This window comes from Panulirus ornatus, chromosome 8 (genome assembly GCF_036320965.1).
Source record: "Panulirus ornatus isolate Po-2019 chromosome 8, ASM3632096v1, whole genome shotgun sequence".
NCBI lineage: Eukaryota > Metazoa > Arthropoda > Malacostraca > Decapoda > Palinuridae > Panulirus > Panulirus ornatus.
Window position 1 is genome coordinate 33,218,223 of NC_092231.1, and position 15,301 is coordinate 33,233,523.

General features: G+C 42.1%; 1 long non-coding RNA gene across 1 annotated transcript in view; it reads right to left on the reverse strand.

The window, feature by feature from the left end:
* The window catches only part of LOC139749682 (uncharacterized), a 92,575-nt gene extending 77,888 nt beyond the window's left edge, over positions 1-14,687 (reverse strand). Inside the window, exon 1 of the long non-coding RNA XR_011713012.1 lies at positions 14,510-14,687. This is a non-coding gene — a long non-coding RNA (uncharacterized lncRNA). The remainder of the gene's footprint in view (positions 1-14,509) is intronic.
* Positions 14,688-15,301: the final 614 nt, after the last annotated feature.

Genomic DNA, 15,301 nt, shown 5'->3' on the forward strand with positions numbered 1-15,301 from the left:
GGACATATGGAGAGAATGCGTGAGGAAAGGTTGACAAAGAAGAACAAGGAGAAGCGGGAGACCAAATTGGAGGTGGAAGGATGGAGTGAAAAAGATTTTGAGCGATCGGGGCCTGAACACACAGGAGGGTAAAAGGCGTCCACCAAATAGAGCAAAGTGGAGCGATGTGGTATACCTGGGTAGACGTGCGGTCAGTGGACTGAACCAGTGCATGTGAAGCTACGGGGTAAACCATGGAAAGATCTGTGGGGGCCTGGATGTGGATAGGAAGCTGTGGTTTCGGTGCATTACACATGTCAACTAGAGAATGAGTGTGAGCGGATTTAGCCTTTTTTCTTCTGATTCCTGGCGCTATCTCGCTGGCGAAGGGGGTGGCGATGCTGCTTCCTGTGGGGCGGGATGCCGCCCAGGAGGGATGAAGGCATGCAAGTAGGGGAAGGGGAGAAGGTACTGGGAGCGTTGAAGAATGTGTGGAAGGCGAGACCGTTATCTAGGAGAGCAAAAATGGGTATGTTTGAAGGTATAGTGGTTCTAACGCTCCCAGAACGTTCGCCCCGTCACCCACCCTGTGACTCACTTCCGCTTCCATGGTCCCATCCGCTACCATATCCACTCCCAGATATTTAAAACACTTCACTTCCTCCACTTTTTCTCCATTTAAACCTACCTCCCAATTGACTTGATCCTCAACCCTACTGAACCTAATAACCTTGCTCTTATTAACATTTACTCTCAACTTTCTTCTTTCACACACTTTACCAAACTCAGTCACCAGCTTCTGCAGTTTCTCATCAGAACCAGCCACAAGGACTGCATCATCAGCAAACAACAACTGACTCACTTCCTAAGCCCTCACATCGGCAGCAGACTGCATACTTGCCCCTCTCTCTCTTCATAACTCTTGCATTCACCTCCCTAACAACCCCATCCATAAATAAATTAAACAACCATATATACATCACGCACCCCTGCCGCAAACCGACATTCACTGGGAACCAATCACTTTTCTCTCTTCCTACTCGTTCACATGCCTTACATCCTCGATAAAAACTTTTCACTGCCTCTAGCAACTTACCTCCCACACCATATACTCTTAATACCTTCCACAGAACATCGCTATCAACTCTTATCATATTCCTTTTGCAGATACATTGATTCTACATACAAATCCATCTGTTTTTCTAAGTATTTCTCACATACATTCTTCAAAGCAAACTCTTGATCCACACATCCTCTACCGATTCTGAAACCACACTCCTCTTCTCCAATCTGATGCTCTGTACATGCTTCACCCTCTCAATCAATACCCTCCCATATAGTCTCCCAGGAATACTCAACAGATAGTCTCCCAGGAATACTCAACAGACTTATATCTCTGTAATTTGAACACTCACGTTTAACCCCTTTGCCTCTGTACAATGGCACTATGCAAGCATTCCTCCAATCCTCAGGCACTTCAACATGAACCATACATACACTGAATATCCTCACCAACCAGTCAACAACAATCACTCCTTTTTGTAATAAATTCCACTGCAATACTATCCAAACCCGCCGACTTGAAGGCTTTCATTTTCCGCAAAGCTTTCCTTACTTCTTCTCTGTTTACCAAACCATTCTCCCTGCCCCTCTCACTACGTACATCACCTCGACCAAAACATCCTATATCTGCCACTCTATCATCAATTACATTCAACAAACCTTCAAAATACTCACTCCATATCCGTCTCACTTCACACTACATGTTATTACCTCCCCATTTGCCCCCCTTCACCGATGAGCCCATTTGTTCTCTTGTTTTACGCAATCTATTTACCTCCTTCCAAAACATCTTATTCTCCCTAAAATTTAACGATACTCTCTCACCCCAACTCTCATTTGCCCTCTTTTTCACCTCCTGCACCTTTCTCTTGACCTCCTTTCTCTTGACCTCCTTTCTCTTTCTTTTATCAATTAACACGTAATCCAATAACGCTCTCCGGCCATCTCTCCTACTTACATACATATACTTATGTATATCTCATTTCAAACCAGGTATTCCCAATCACCAGTCCTCTTTCAGCACACAAATGCACAACCTCTTCACCATTTCCATTTACAACACTGAGCACCCCATGAACACCAATCATACCCTTATCTGCCACATTACTCACCTTTGCATTCAAATCACCCATCACTATAACCCGGTCTCGTGCATCAAAGCTGCTAACACACTCATTCAGCTGCTCCCAAAACACTTGCCTCTCATGATCTTTCTTCTCATGACCAGGTGCATAGGCGCCAGTAATCACCCATCTCTCTCCATCCACTTTAAGTTTTACCCATATCAACCTAGAGTGTACTTTCTTATACTCTATCACATACTCCCACAACTTCTGCTTCAGGAGTAGTGATACTCCTTCCTTTGCTCTTATCCTCTCACCAACCCCTGACTTTACTCCCAAGACATTCCCCTCTACCCTTGAGCTTCGTTTCACTCAGAGCCAAAACATCCATTTTCCTCTCCTCAAACATATTACCTATCTCCCCTTTTTTTCTCATCTTGGTTACATCCACACACATTTAGACATCCCAATCAGAGCCTTCGAGGAGGATGAGCACTCCCCGCATGACTCCTTCTGTTTCCCCCCCTTTAGTCGCCTTCTACGACATGCGTGGAATGCGTGGGAAGTATTCTTTCTCCCCTATCCCCATATATATATATATATATATATATATATATATATATATATATATATATATATATATATATATATATATATATATATATATTTTTTTTTTTTTTTTTCTTTTTTTTGTTTTGCTTTGTCGCTGTCTCCCGCGTTTGCGAGGCAGCGCAAGGAAACAGACGAAAGAAATGGCCCAACCCACCCCCATACACATGTATATAACATACTTCCACACACGCAAATATACATACCTACACAGCTTCCCATGGTTTACCCCAGACGCTTCACATGCCTTGATTCAATCCACTGATAGCACGTCAACCCCGGTATACCACATCGCTCCAATTCACTCTATTCCTTGCCCTCCTTTCACCCTCCTGCATGTTCAGGCCCCGATCACACAAAATCTTTTTCACTCCATCTTTCCACCTCCAATTTGGTCTCCCTCTTCTCCTCGTTCCCTCCACCTCCGACACATATATGCTCTTGGTCAATCTTTCCTCACTCATTCTCTCCATGTGACCAAACCATTTCAAAACACCCTCTTCTGCTCTCTCAACCACGCTCTTTTTATTTCCACACATCTCTCTTACCCTTACGTTACTTACTCGATCAAACCACCTCACACCACACATTGTCCTCAAACATCTCATTTCCAGCACATCCATCCTCCTGCGCACAACTCGATCCATAATCCACGCCTCGCAACCATACAACATTGTTGGAACCACTATTCCTTCAAACATACCCATTTTTGCTTTCCGAGATAATGTTCTCGACTTCCACACATTCTTCAGACTCCCAGAATTTTCGCCCCCTCCCCCACCCTATGATCCACTTCCGCTTCCATGTTTCCATCCGCTGCCAGATCCACTCCCAGATATCTAAAACACTTCACTTCCTCCAGTTTTTCTCCATTCAAACTCACCTCCCAATTGACTTGACCCTCAACCCTACTGTACCTAATAACCTTGCTCTTATTCACATTTACTCTTAACTTTCTTCTTTCACACACTTTAAATAACTCAGTCACCAGCTTCTGCAGTTTCTCACATGAATCAGCCACCAGCGCTGCATCATCAGCGAACAACAACTGACTCACTTCCCAAGCTCTCTCATCCACAACAGACTTCATACTTGCCCCTCTTTCCAAAACTCTTGCATTCACCTCCCTAACAACCCCATCCACAAACAAATTAAACAACCATGGAGACATCACACACCCCTGCCGCAAACCTACATTCACTGAGAACCAATCACTTTCCTCTCTTCCTACACGTACACATGCCTTACATCCTCGATAAAAACTTTTCACTGCGTCTAACAACTTGCCTCCCACACCATATATTCTTAATACCTTCCACAGAGCATCTCTATCAACTCTATCATATGCCTTCTCCAGATCCATAAATGCTACATACAAATCCATTTGCTTTTCTAAGTATTTCTCACATACATTCTTCAAAGCAAACACCTGATCCACACATCCTCTACCACTTCTGAAACCACACTGCTCTTCCCCAATCTGATGCTCTGTACATGCCTTCACCCTCTCAATCAATACCCTCCCATATAATTTGCCAGGAATACTCAACAAACTTATACCTCTGTAATTTGAGCACTCACTCTTATCCCCTTTGCCTTTGTACAATGGCACTATGCACGCATTCCGCCAATCCTCAGGCACCTCACCATGAGTCATACATACATTAAATAACCTTACCAACCAGTCAACAATACAGTCACCCCCTTTTTTAATAAATTCCACTGCAATACCATCCAAACCTGCTGCCTTGCCGGCTTTCATCTTCCGCAAAGCTTTTACTACCTCTTCTCTGTTTACCAAATCATTTTCCCTAACCCTCGCACTTTGCACACCACCTCCACCAAAACACCCTATATCTGCCACTCTATCATCAAACACATTCAACAAACCTTCAAAATACTCACTCCATCTCCTTCTCACATCACCACTACTTGTTCTCACCTCCCCATTTGCGCCCTTCACTGAAGTTCCCATTTGCTCCCTTGTCTTACGCACTTTATTTACCTCCTTCCAGAACATCTTTTTATTCTCCCTAAAATGTAATGATACTCTCTCAACCCAACTCTCATTTGCCCTTTTTTTCACCTCTTGCACCTTTCTCTTCGACCTCCTGTCTCTTTCTTTTATACGTCTCCCACTCAATTTCATTTTTTCCCTGCAAAAATCGTCCAAATGCCTCTCTCATATATATATATATATATATATATATATATATATATATATATATATATATATATATATATATATATATATATATATATATCTTTCTTTTAACTATTCGCCATTTCCCGCGTTAGCGAAGTAGCGTTAAGAACAGGACTGGGCCTTTTTTGGAATATCCTCACCTGGCCCCCTCTGTTCCTTCTTATGGAAAATTAAAAAAAAAAAAAACGAGAGGCGAGGATTTCCAGCCCCCCGCTCCCTCCCCTTTTAGTCGCCTTTTACGAAACGCAGGGAATACGTGGGAAGTATTCTTAATCCCCTATCCCCAGGGATAATATATATATATATATATATATATATATATATATATATATATATATATATATATATATATATATATATTTTTTTTTTTTTTTTTTTCTTTTTTTTGTTTTGCTTTGTCGCTGTCTCCCGCGTTTGCGAGGCAGCGCAAGGAAACAGACGAAAGAAATGGCCCAACCCACCCCCATACACATGTATATACATACTTCCACACACGCAAATATACATACCTACACAGCTTCCCATGGTTTACCCCAGACGCTTCACATGCCTTGATTCAATCCACTGATAGCACGTCAACCCCGGTATACCACATCGCTCCAATTCACTCTATTCCTTGCCCTCCTTTCACCCTCCTGCATGTTCAGGCCCCGATCACACAAAATCTTTTTCACTCCATCTTTCCACCTCCAATTTGGTCTCCCTCTTCTCCTCGTTCCCTCCACCTCCGACACATATATGCTCTTGGTCAATCTTTCCTCACTCATTCTCTCCATGTGACCAAACCATTTCAAAACACCCTCTTCTGCTCTCTCAACCACGCTCTTTTTATTTCCACACATCTCTCTTACCCTTACGTTACTTACTCGATCAAACCACCTCACACCACACATTGTCCTCAAACATCTCATTTCCAGCACATCCATCCTCCTGCGCACAACTCGATCCATAATCCACGCCTCGCAACCATACAACATTGTTGGAACCACTATTCCTTCAAACATACCCATTTTTGCTTTCCGAGATAATGTTCTCGACTTCCACACATTCTTCAGACTCCCAGAATTTTCGCCCCCTCCCCCACCCTATGATCCACTTCCGCTTCCATGTTTCCATCCGCTGCCAGATCCACTCCCAGATATCTAAAACACTTCACTTCCTCCAGTTTTTCTCCATTCAAACTCACCTCCCAATTGACTTGACCCTCAACCCTACTGTACCTAATAACCTTGCTCTTATTCACATTTACTCTTAACTTTCTTCTTTCACACACTTTAAATAACTCAGTCACCAGCTTCTGCAGTTTCTCACATGAATCAGCCACCAGCGCTGCATCATCAGCGAACAACAACTGACTCACTTCCCAAGCTCTCTCATCCACAACAGACTTCATACTTGCCCCTCTTTCCAAAACTCTTGCATTCACCTCCCTAACAACCCCATCCACAAACAAATTAAACAACCATGGAGACATCACACACCCCTGCCGCAAACCTACATTCACTGAGAACCAATCACTTTCCTCTCTTCCTACACGTACACATGCCTTACATCCTCGATAAAAACTTTTCACTGCGTCTAACAACTTGCCTCCCACACCATATATTCTTAATACCTTCCACAGAGCATCTCTATCAACTCTATCATATGCCTTCTCCAGATCCATAAATGCTACATACAAATCCATTTGCTTTTCTAAGTATTTCTCACATACATTCTTCAAAGCAAACACCTGATCCACACATCCTCTACCACTTCTGAAACCACACTGCTCTTCCCCAATCTGATGCTCTGTACATGCCTTCACCCTCTCAATCAATACCCTCCCATATAATTTGCCAGGAATACTCAACAAACTTATACCTCTGTAATTTGAGCACTCACTCTTATCCCCTTTGCCTTTGTACAATGGCACTATGCACGCATTCCGCCAATCCTCAGGCACCTCACCATGAGTCATACATACATTAAATAACCTTACCAACCAGTCAACAATACAGTCACCCCCTTTTTTAATAAATTCCACTGCAATACCATCCAAACCTGCTGCCTTGCCGGCTTTCATCTTCCGCAAAGCTTTTACTACCTCTTCTCTGTTTACCAAATCATTTTCCCTAACCCTCGCACTTTGCACACCACCTCCACCAAAACACCCTATATCTGCCACTCTATCATCAAACACATTCAACAAACCTTCAAAATACTCACTCCATCTCCTTCTCACATCACCACTACTTGTTCTCACCTCCCCATTTGCGCCCTTCACTGAAGTTCCCATTTGCTCCCTTGTCTTACGCACTTTATTTACCTCCTTCCAGAACATCTTTTTATTCTCCCTAAAATGTAATGATACTCTCTCAACCCAACTCTCATTTGCCCTTTTTTTCACCTCTTGCACCTTTCTCTTGACCTCCTGTCTCTTTCTTTTATACGTCTCCCACTCAATTTCATTTTTTCCCTGCAAAAATCGTCCAAATGCCTCTCTCATATATATATATATATATATATATATATATATATATATATATATATATATATATATATATATATATATATATATATATATATATCTTTCTTTTAACTATTCGCCATTTCCCGCGTTAGCGAAGTAGCGTTAAGAACAGGACTGGGCCTTTTTTGGAATATCCTCACCTGGCCCCCTCTGTTCCTTCTTATGGAAAATTAAAAAAAAAAAAAAACGAGAGGCGAGGATTTCCAGCCCCCCGCTCCCTCCCCTTTTAGTCGCCTTTTACGAAACGCAGGGAATACGTGGGAAGTATTCTTAATCCCCTATCCCCAGGGATAATATATATATATATATATATATATATATATATATATATATATATATATATATATATATATATATATACATATCTTTTTATTTTTTTATTTTTTTTTTTTTTTGCTTTGTCGCTCTCTCCCGCGTCTGCGAGGTAGCGCAAGGAAACAGACGAAAGAAATGGCCCAACCCACCCCCATACACATGCATATACATACGTCCACACACGCAAATATACATACCTACACAGCTTTCCATGGTTTACCCCAGACGCTTCACATGCCTTGATTCAATCCACTGACAGCACGTCAACCCCGGTATACCACATCAATCCAATTCACTCTATTCCTTGCCCTCCTTTCACCCTCCTGCATATTCAGGCCCCGATCACACAAAATCTTTTTCACTCCATCTTTCCACCTCCAATTTGGTCTCTCTCTTCTCCTCGTTCCCTCCACCTCCGACACATATATCCTCTTGGTCAATCTTTCCTCACTCATTCTCTCCATGTGCCCAAACCATTTCAAAACACCCTCTTCTGCTCTCTCAACCACACTCTTTTTATTTCCACACATCTCTCTTACCCTTACGTTACTCACTCGATCAAACCACCTCACACCACACACTGTCCTCAAACATCTCATTTCCAGCACATCCACCCTCCTGCGCACAACTCTATCCATAGCCCACGCCTCGCAACCATACAACATTGTTGGAACCACTATTCCTTCAAACATACCCATTTTTGCTTTCCGAGATAATGTTCTCGACTTCCACACATTCTTCAAGGCTCCCAGAATTTTCGCCCCCTCCCCCATCCTGTGATCCACTTCCGCTTCCATGGTTCCATCCGCTGCCAGATCCACTCCCAGATATCTAAAACACTTTACTTCCTCCAGTTTTTCTCCATTCAAACTTACCTCCCAATTGACTTAACCCTCAACCCTACTGTACCTAATAATTAACCTTGCTCTTATTCACATTTACTCTTAACTTTCTTCTTTCACACACTTTACCAAACTCAGTCACCAGCTTCTGCAGTTTCTCACATGAATCAGCAACGAGCGTTGTATCATCAGCGAACAACTGACTCACTTCCCAAGCTCTCTCATCCACAACAGACTTCATACTTGCCCCTCTTTCCAAAACTCTTGCATTCACCTCCCTAACAACCCCATCCATAAACAAATTAAACAACCATGGAGACATCACACACCCCTGCTGCAAACTTACATTCACTGAGAACCAATCGCTTTCCTCTCTTCCAACACGTACACATACCTTACATCCTCGATAAAAACTTTTTACTGCTTCTAACAACTTGCCTCCCACACCATATATTCTTAATACCTTCCACAGAGCATCTCTATCAACTCTATCATATGCCTTCTCCAGATCCATAAATGCTACATACAAATCCATTTGCTTTTCTAAGTATTTCTCACATACATTCTTCAAAGCAAACACCTGATCCACACATCCTCTACCACTTCTGAAACCACACTGCTTTTCCCCAATCTGATGCTCTGTACATGCCTTCACCCTCTCAATCAATACCCTCCCATATAATTTACCAGGAATACTCAACAAACTTATACCTCTGTAATTTGAGCACTCACTCTTATCCCCTTTGCCTTTGTACAATGGCACTATGCACGCATTCCGCCAATCCTCAGGCACCTCACCATGAGTCATACATACATTAAATAACCTTACCAACCAGTCAACAATACAGTCACCCCCTTTTTTAATAAATTCCACTGCAATACCATCCAAACCTGCTGCCTTGCCGGCTTTCATCTTCCGTAAAGCTTTTACTACCTCTTCTCTGTTTACCAAATCATTTTCCCTAACCCTCTCACTTTGCACACCACCTCGACCAAAACACCCTATATCTGCCACTCTATCATCAAACACATTCAACAAACCTTCAAAATACTCACTCCATCTCCTTCTCACATCACCACTACTTGTTATCACCTCCCCATTTGCGCCCTTCACTGAAGTTCCCATTTGCTCCTTTGTCTTACGCACTTTATTTACCTCCTTCCAGAACATCTTTTTATTTTCCCTAAAATTTAATGATACTCTCTCACCCCAACTCTCATTTGCCCTCTTTTTCACCTCTTGCACCTTTCGCTTGACCTCCTGTCTCTTTCTTTTACACATCTCCCACTCAATTTCATTTTTTCCCTGCAAAAATCGTTCAAATGACTCTCTCTTCTCTTTCACTAATAATCTTACCTCCTCATCCCACCACTCACTACCCTTTCTAATCAACCCACCTCCCACTCTTCTCATGCCACAAGCATCTTTTGCGCAATCCATCACTGATTCCCTAAATACATCCCATTCCTCCCCCACTCCCCTTACTTCCATTGTTCTCACCTTTTTCCATTCTGTACTCAGTCTCTCCTGGCACTTCCTCACACAAGTCTCCTTCCCAAGCTCACTTACTCTCATCACCCTCTTCACCCCAACATTCACTCTTCTTTTCTGAAAACCCATACAAATCTTCACCTTAGCCTCCACAAGATAATGATCAGACATCCCTCCAGTTGCACCTCTAAGCACATTAACATCCAAAAGTCTCTCTTTCGCGCACCTGTCAATTAACACGTAATCCAAGAACGCTCTCTGGCCATCTCTCCTACTTACATACGTATACTTATGTATATCTCGCTTTTCAAACCAGGTATTCCCAATCACCAGTCCTTTTTCAGCACATAAATTTACAAGCTCTTCACCATTTCCATTTACAACACTGAACACCCCATGTATACCAATTATTCCCTCAACTGCCACATTACTCACCTTTGCATTCAAATCACCCATCGCTATAACCCGGTCTTGTGCATCAAAACCACTAACACACTCATTCAGCTGCTCCTAAAACACTTGTCTCTCATGATCTTTCTTCTCATGCCCAGGTGCATATGCACCAATAATCACCCATCTCTCTCCATCCACTTTCAGTTTTACCCATATTAATCGAGAATTTACTTTCTTACATTCTATCACATACTCCCACAACTCCTGTTTCAGGAGTACTGCTACTCCTTCCCTTGCTCTTGTCCTCTCACTAACCCCTGACTTTACTCCCAAGACATTCCCAAACCACTCTTCCCCTTTACCCTTGAGCTTCGTTTCACTCAAGAGCCAAAACATCCAGGTTCCTTTCCTCAAACATACTACCTATCTCTCCTTTTTTTACATCTTGGCTACATCCACACACATTTAGACACCCCAGTCTGAGCCTTCGAGGAGGATGAACACTCCCTGCGTGACTCCTTCTTCTGTTTCCCATTTTAGAAAGTTAAAAAATACAAGGAGGGGAGGATTTCTGGCCCCCCGCTCCCGTCCCCTCTAGACGCCTTCTACGACACGCGAGGAATGCGAGGGAAGTATTCTTTCACCCCTATCCCCAGGGATATATATATATATATATATATATATATATATATATATATATATATATATATATATATATATATATATATATATATTAAATCTATGCTGTTCGAAGTGCTTCACAACGAGAACTGCCGACGCTGTCTTGTTCATCAGTACTTCCAACACTAATGGTCACCAGTCTCGACACAGCGGTCCAGTGGTTATATAACCGATCAGTTACCAGTACAAGGCAGTCGCCTTTATTGTGAACTATGAAACACCGGAGGTACATCTTCCTTCCTCCAGGTACTCTTTTTAACACTATCTTGTCAAACTACACACACTACATGGCTCTACCATACTCCACCGGTGACAAGCTAAACCCAACACTGACACCCCTTTATAAGACTACCAACAGTTTTCATTAACACTCATTTTCCAGTTGATCTCCACGATGAACTAACTCCTCACCACACATCATGTCACCCAACACTCACGGGGAAACCTCTTCTCTCTCCACGTCATCTAGGGCACCACTGTGAGTCCCATCACGTTCTAATCGTCCTTACCCCTTCATCACACCCTATGCTTATCCCATCACCTCCCACACACCATAGCAGAAGAGCAGACTACGACGAAACCAGTTCCCTAACACACTGCACGTACAACCCCATCTTCGAGAACCGACCAGTCACAACAACAGACACAGTGGACATCAACACACGATCGTACACACACGCAGCCGACAAAGTACTTCCTCCCCCCTGCGAGAAAACCCAGCGAATAACTTTCTGATGTTGTCGACGATTTGGCCAAAACAGACAAAGGCTAGGCAGAGTACCTGGGATTTAGCAACCACAGCCTTATCGTCCTTACAGATGACAACAGACACAGGCAAACCCTACACAAAACTGCAGAGTAAGGTCAAACACAATCCTCAAAGACTTCTGTGAAAGCTCCGTAAACCAAGCCACAATCAAGACAGATTTCAACAATTTTAAGATAACATTCTACATCAAATCTCCCAAGATATTGCCAAAATCTTTTAAAATCACTGGAAGGGCATTTTTCAGTCTGACCTCCCACGCCCCTTGGCACACCACAAACAAGCGGTTAAACAAGACTTACAAAGCTGACCCAGCAACCTCCACCCACACCAAATTCTACACATGGACTACATTACAGACGAACACACGCACTCACACCTCCCACAACAGTTCATTGAGGTAATGCGCGGCTTGAGAACCCCAAATGCACCCCCGTTAGTTTGAACAGAAGCTGCAGCTGGTCAGACATCTCGCTGATAACACCATCACCACAGTCACTACCCTACACAATGTTATACTGGCTTTGGAATATTTCCCAAAACGATCAACTCCAACAAATCCAACAAAAATAAAATTCGCTGCAGATCAATCAGGCAACTTGAATCATACGGTAAACTTCTGAAAGTCTAATCAAACCATAGACTAAACCTGATAATGATATCATATTTCACGAACATTTCGAGTATCGACATTCATCCATCCATGGTAAAGTTCAACGTAATTGCCTACTCCTCACTCCACAACAAACACACCAGACAGCAATCCTTACAAAAGACGTTGCGAACTCCTTCCACATGTCAGAAATAAATGAAACGCAAAACATGCGCCCAAGCTGACCTTCCCTATCCCAGAGCAAAACTTTGATCCAGACATCAAACCGTATGATGCGCATAATGTACAAAAACGCTGTTTAATGTGACTTCCCCCTCACTGCCCCCGTATCTCGACCGTTGAAAATCAACAGGATCTTTAAGAACGCAGCCTAACCTCCATAGCAGTCAAGATTTAATACTGAACATTCTAGTGGAAACATACCAGTTATATCAATGAAAATGAACCACTAATGTGCCCCAAATGTCACAAAATGAACCACCAATGTGCCCCAAATGTCACAAAATGAACCACCAATGTGCCCCAAATGTCACAAAATGAACCACCAATGTGCCCTAAATGTCACAAAGTAGATGACATATCACGACACAACTATGATGGTATATTTCCATTATGTTGATACTACGTGAGGTAATTATACACGAGTTCTGTTCTTATTTCAGTTATGTGTTAACAACCTTTACGATGATTAACATCATAATTTCCCTGATATACCAATTACAGAATAAATATTGTTCAGTGAAATACAATGGTCCAAACCATTCCCTCGTCGCGACCCCATGGTACACACTAGTCTTTCTTCTCCCTCAAAGGTAATAAACAACTCGACAGTGAGGTGGTCTACAAAGATCAGAGGAAAATATGGAGTGAAGTAATCTACAAATAGCTGAAACACCTAAATATCAATAAAATCATAGAAACTTTAACCTTGTGAGCCGGAAATGGTCGTCAACGCTGCTTACTTTCTCTATTACGTTTCTTCTTGCCTGTTGGCCTACGTTAAGAATCGTCATGACAAAGTGGGACATACATCAAGACTACTGATACCTTATGTTGAATATGTCCTTAATGACCATAATTCCACAGTAAATATTTTTGATGATGGACAATGGATTCACGCACTTTTTTCATTGTTTATTTCCCCACTGAAATTCCATGACGAAAGTCGCTGACATCTACAAGGCTGACACTGTACACCAAATATAATGCATAGGATCAGGTAACACGACACTGAATGAATGACCTTCAAAACCACACAATCCATCAAATTTCTAAAAATATCGATGACCTATCTATGTGAAATCGGGGTCTCTTGTCTGCCTCTCACGATGTGTTGCGAATATCTGGAGTATTTACCACATTAAACATACATTTTCACATTTTTCTCAGTGGTTATTATGCCATTCAGTCGACACGGAAAACTTGAAGTTCAAGTAGCAGAGTCAAGAGACGTACTTGCCTTATTGTTTCCCTCCTTATCTAAGACTCATTCGATACCCTAAGTGTTAGGTCAAGTTAAGTTACCGTCCCTGGAATGATATCAGTTCTTCTAATGTTTAATTTCTACCATTTTACAATAAACTTTACCGCCCTGCCCACTTGGGGTTGGGCAGGAATACGCCTCTTACACGTGATCGGAACACGTCTACACGCTCCTACGACGTCTAACGAATGCCTTGTAATTTTCGTCCATAGCGAATTAAACACTTGTTATAGTGAAGTAAACATTTCGTCACGGTCACCATATACAAAATCTAAAAACTTTAAGAAAACAGCAGCTGAGTAACGACACACATGCAACACAGAATGTTCCACTTACTGATACATTGAGGTCCAGCCACCTTGAAATATAACTATGCAGAGCAATACCTCTACAGATGACCTTCTGAAATGGTCAGCACGGAATAACACTCTCGGTTTATGTCACACAGTTACTGATAGGTCAGTACTGTACGTATAGTGGTGTAACACTTACTTTATAATGCACGTTAATCCATTTCATAACAGCAATCCCAAGGTGGCTATAGCATATACAAATATATTCCTTTATCAAAATTCTCAAAGAACTCCAAAATAACACTATTTCAGCCATAAACTTAAACTGGGTCGTTTTAACGTTGAATATAGACAGGATTAGGCATCCTTGGGTACACGGCCGCACTGCCATACACAAACACTGAGCCACGCGGGTCCTGGCCTCCAGCAGGAGTTGTCACCTCTGGCCATCATCACTGTTACCATCCACACTGGTGTCAACACTGACCAATAGTGAATATTTACTGTAATATTAACCACCTTTCCCCTAAAACAACATGTCTTTAAACTTGCATTTTTTGTAGGAAGATGGAACCGTTCATTTTGAAATAACTGTTATGATATAGTGTTAATATGGTAACGCTTGTGTACTGCCACGGAAATGTTAATCATCATAACTTGATTTAAAGATTTAACTTGTGAATCTGAAGTGGTCAAAAGTAGATTCATGTGATGGAATGTTTTGCTGAATCCCACTCGACCATTGGATGGTTTAAATACGTAATATGGATGGAACTATTGAAGTACTTAAAAGCTCTCTTAACCGATGGTTTTCGGCCAGGGATCCATTGATCCACAAGGATCTGTCCACAGAGGTTTTCTGAGATCGGGTAGGTCCATGGAGGAAAACAAGCTTAGTAAGGTCAACTAACAGAACTACGTTCACCGCAGATACATAGTTTCGAAAAAGTTCTGATAATCTTAAGCCAGTAACATTATATTGGATAAAAGA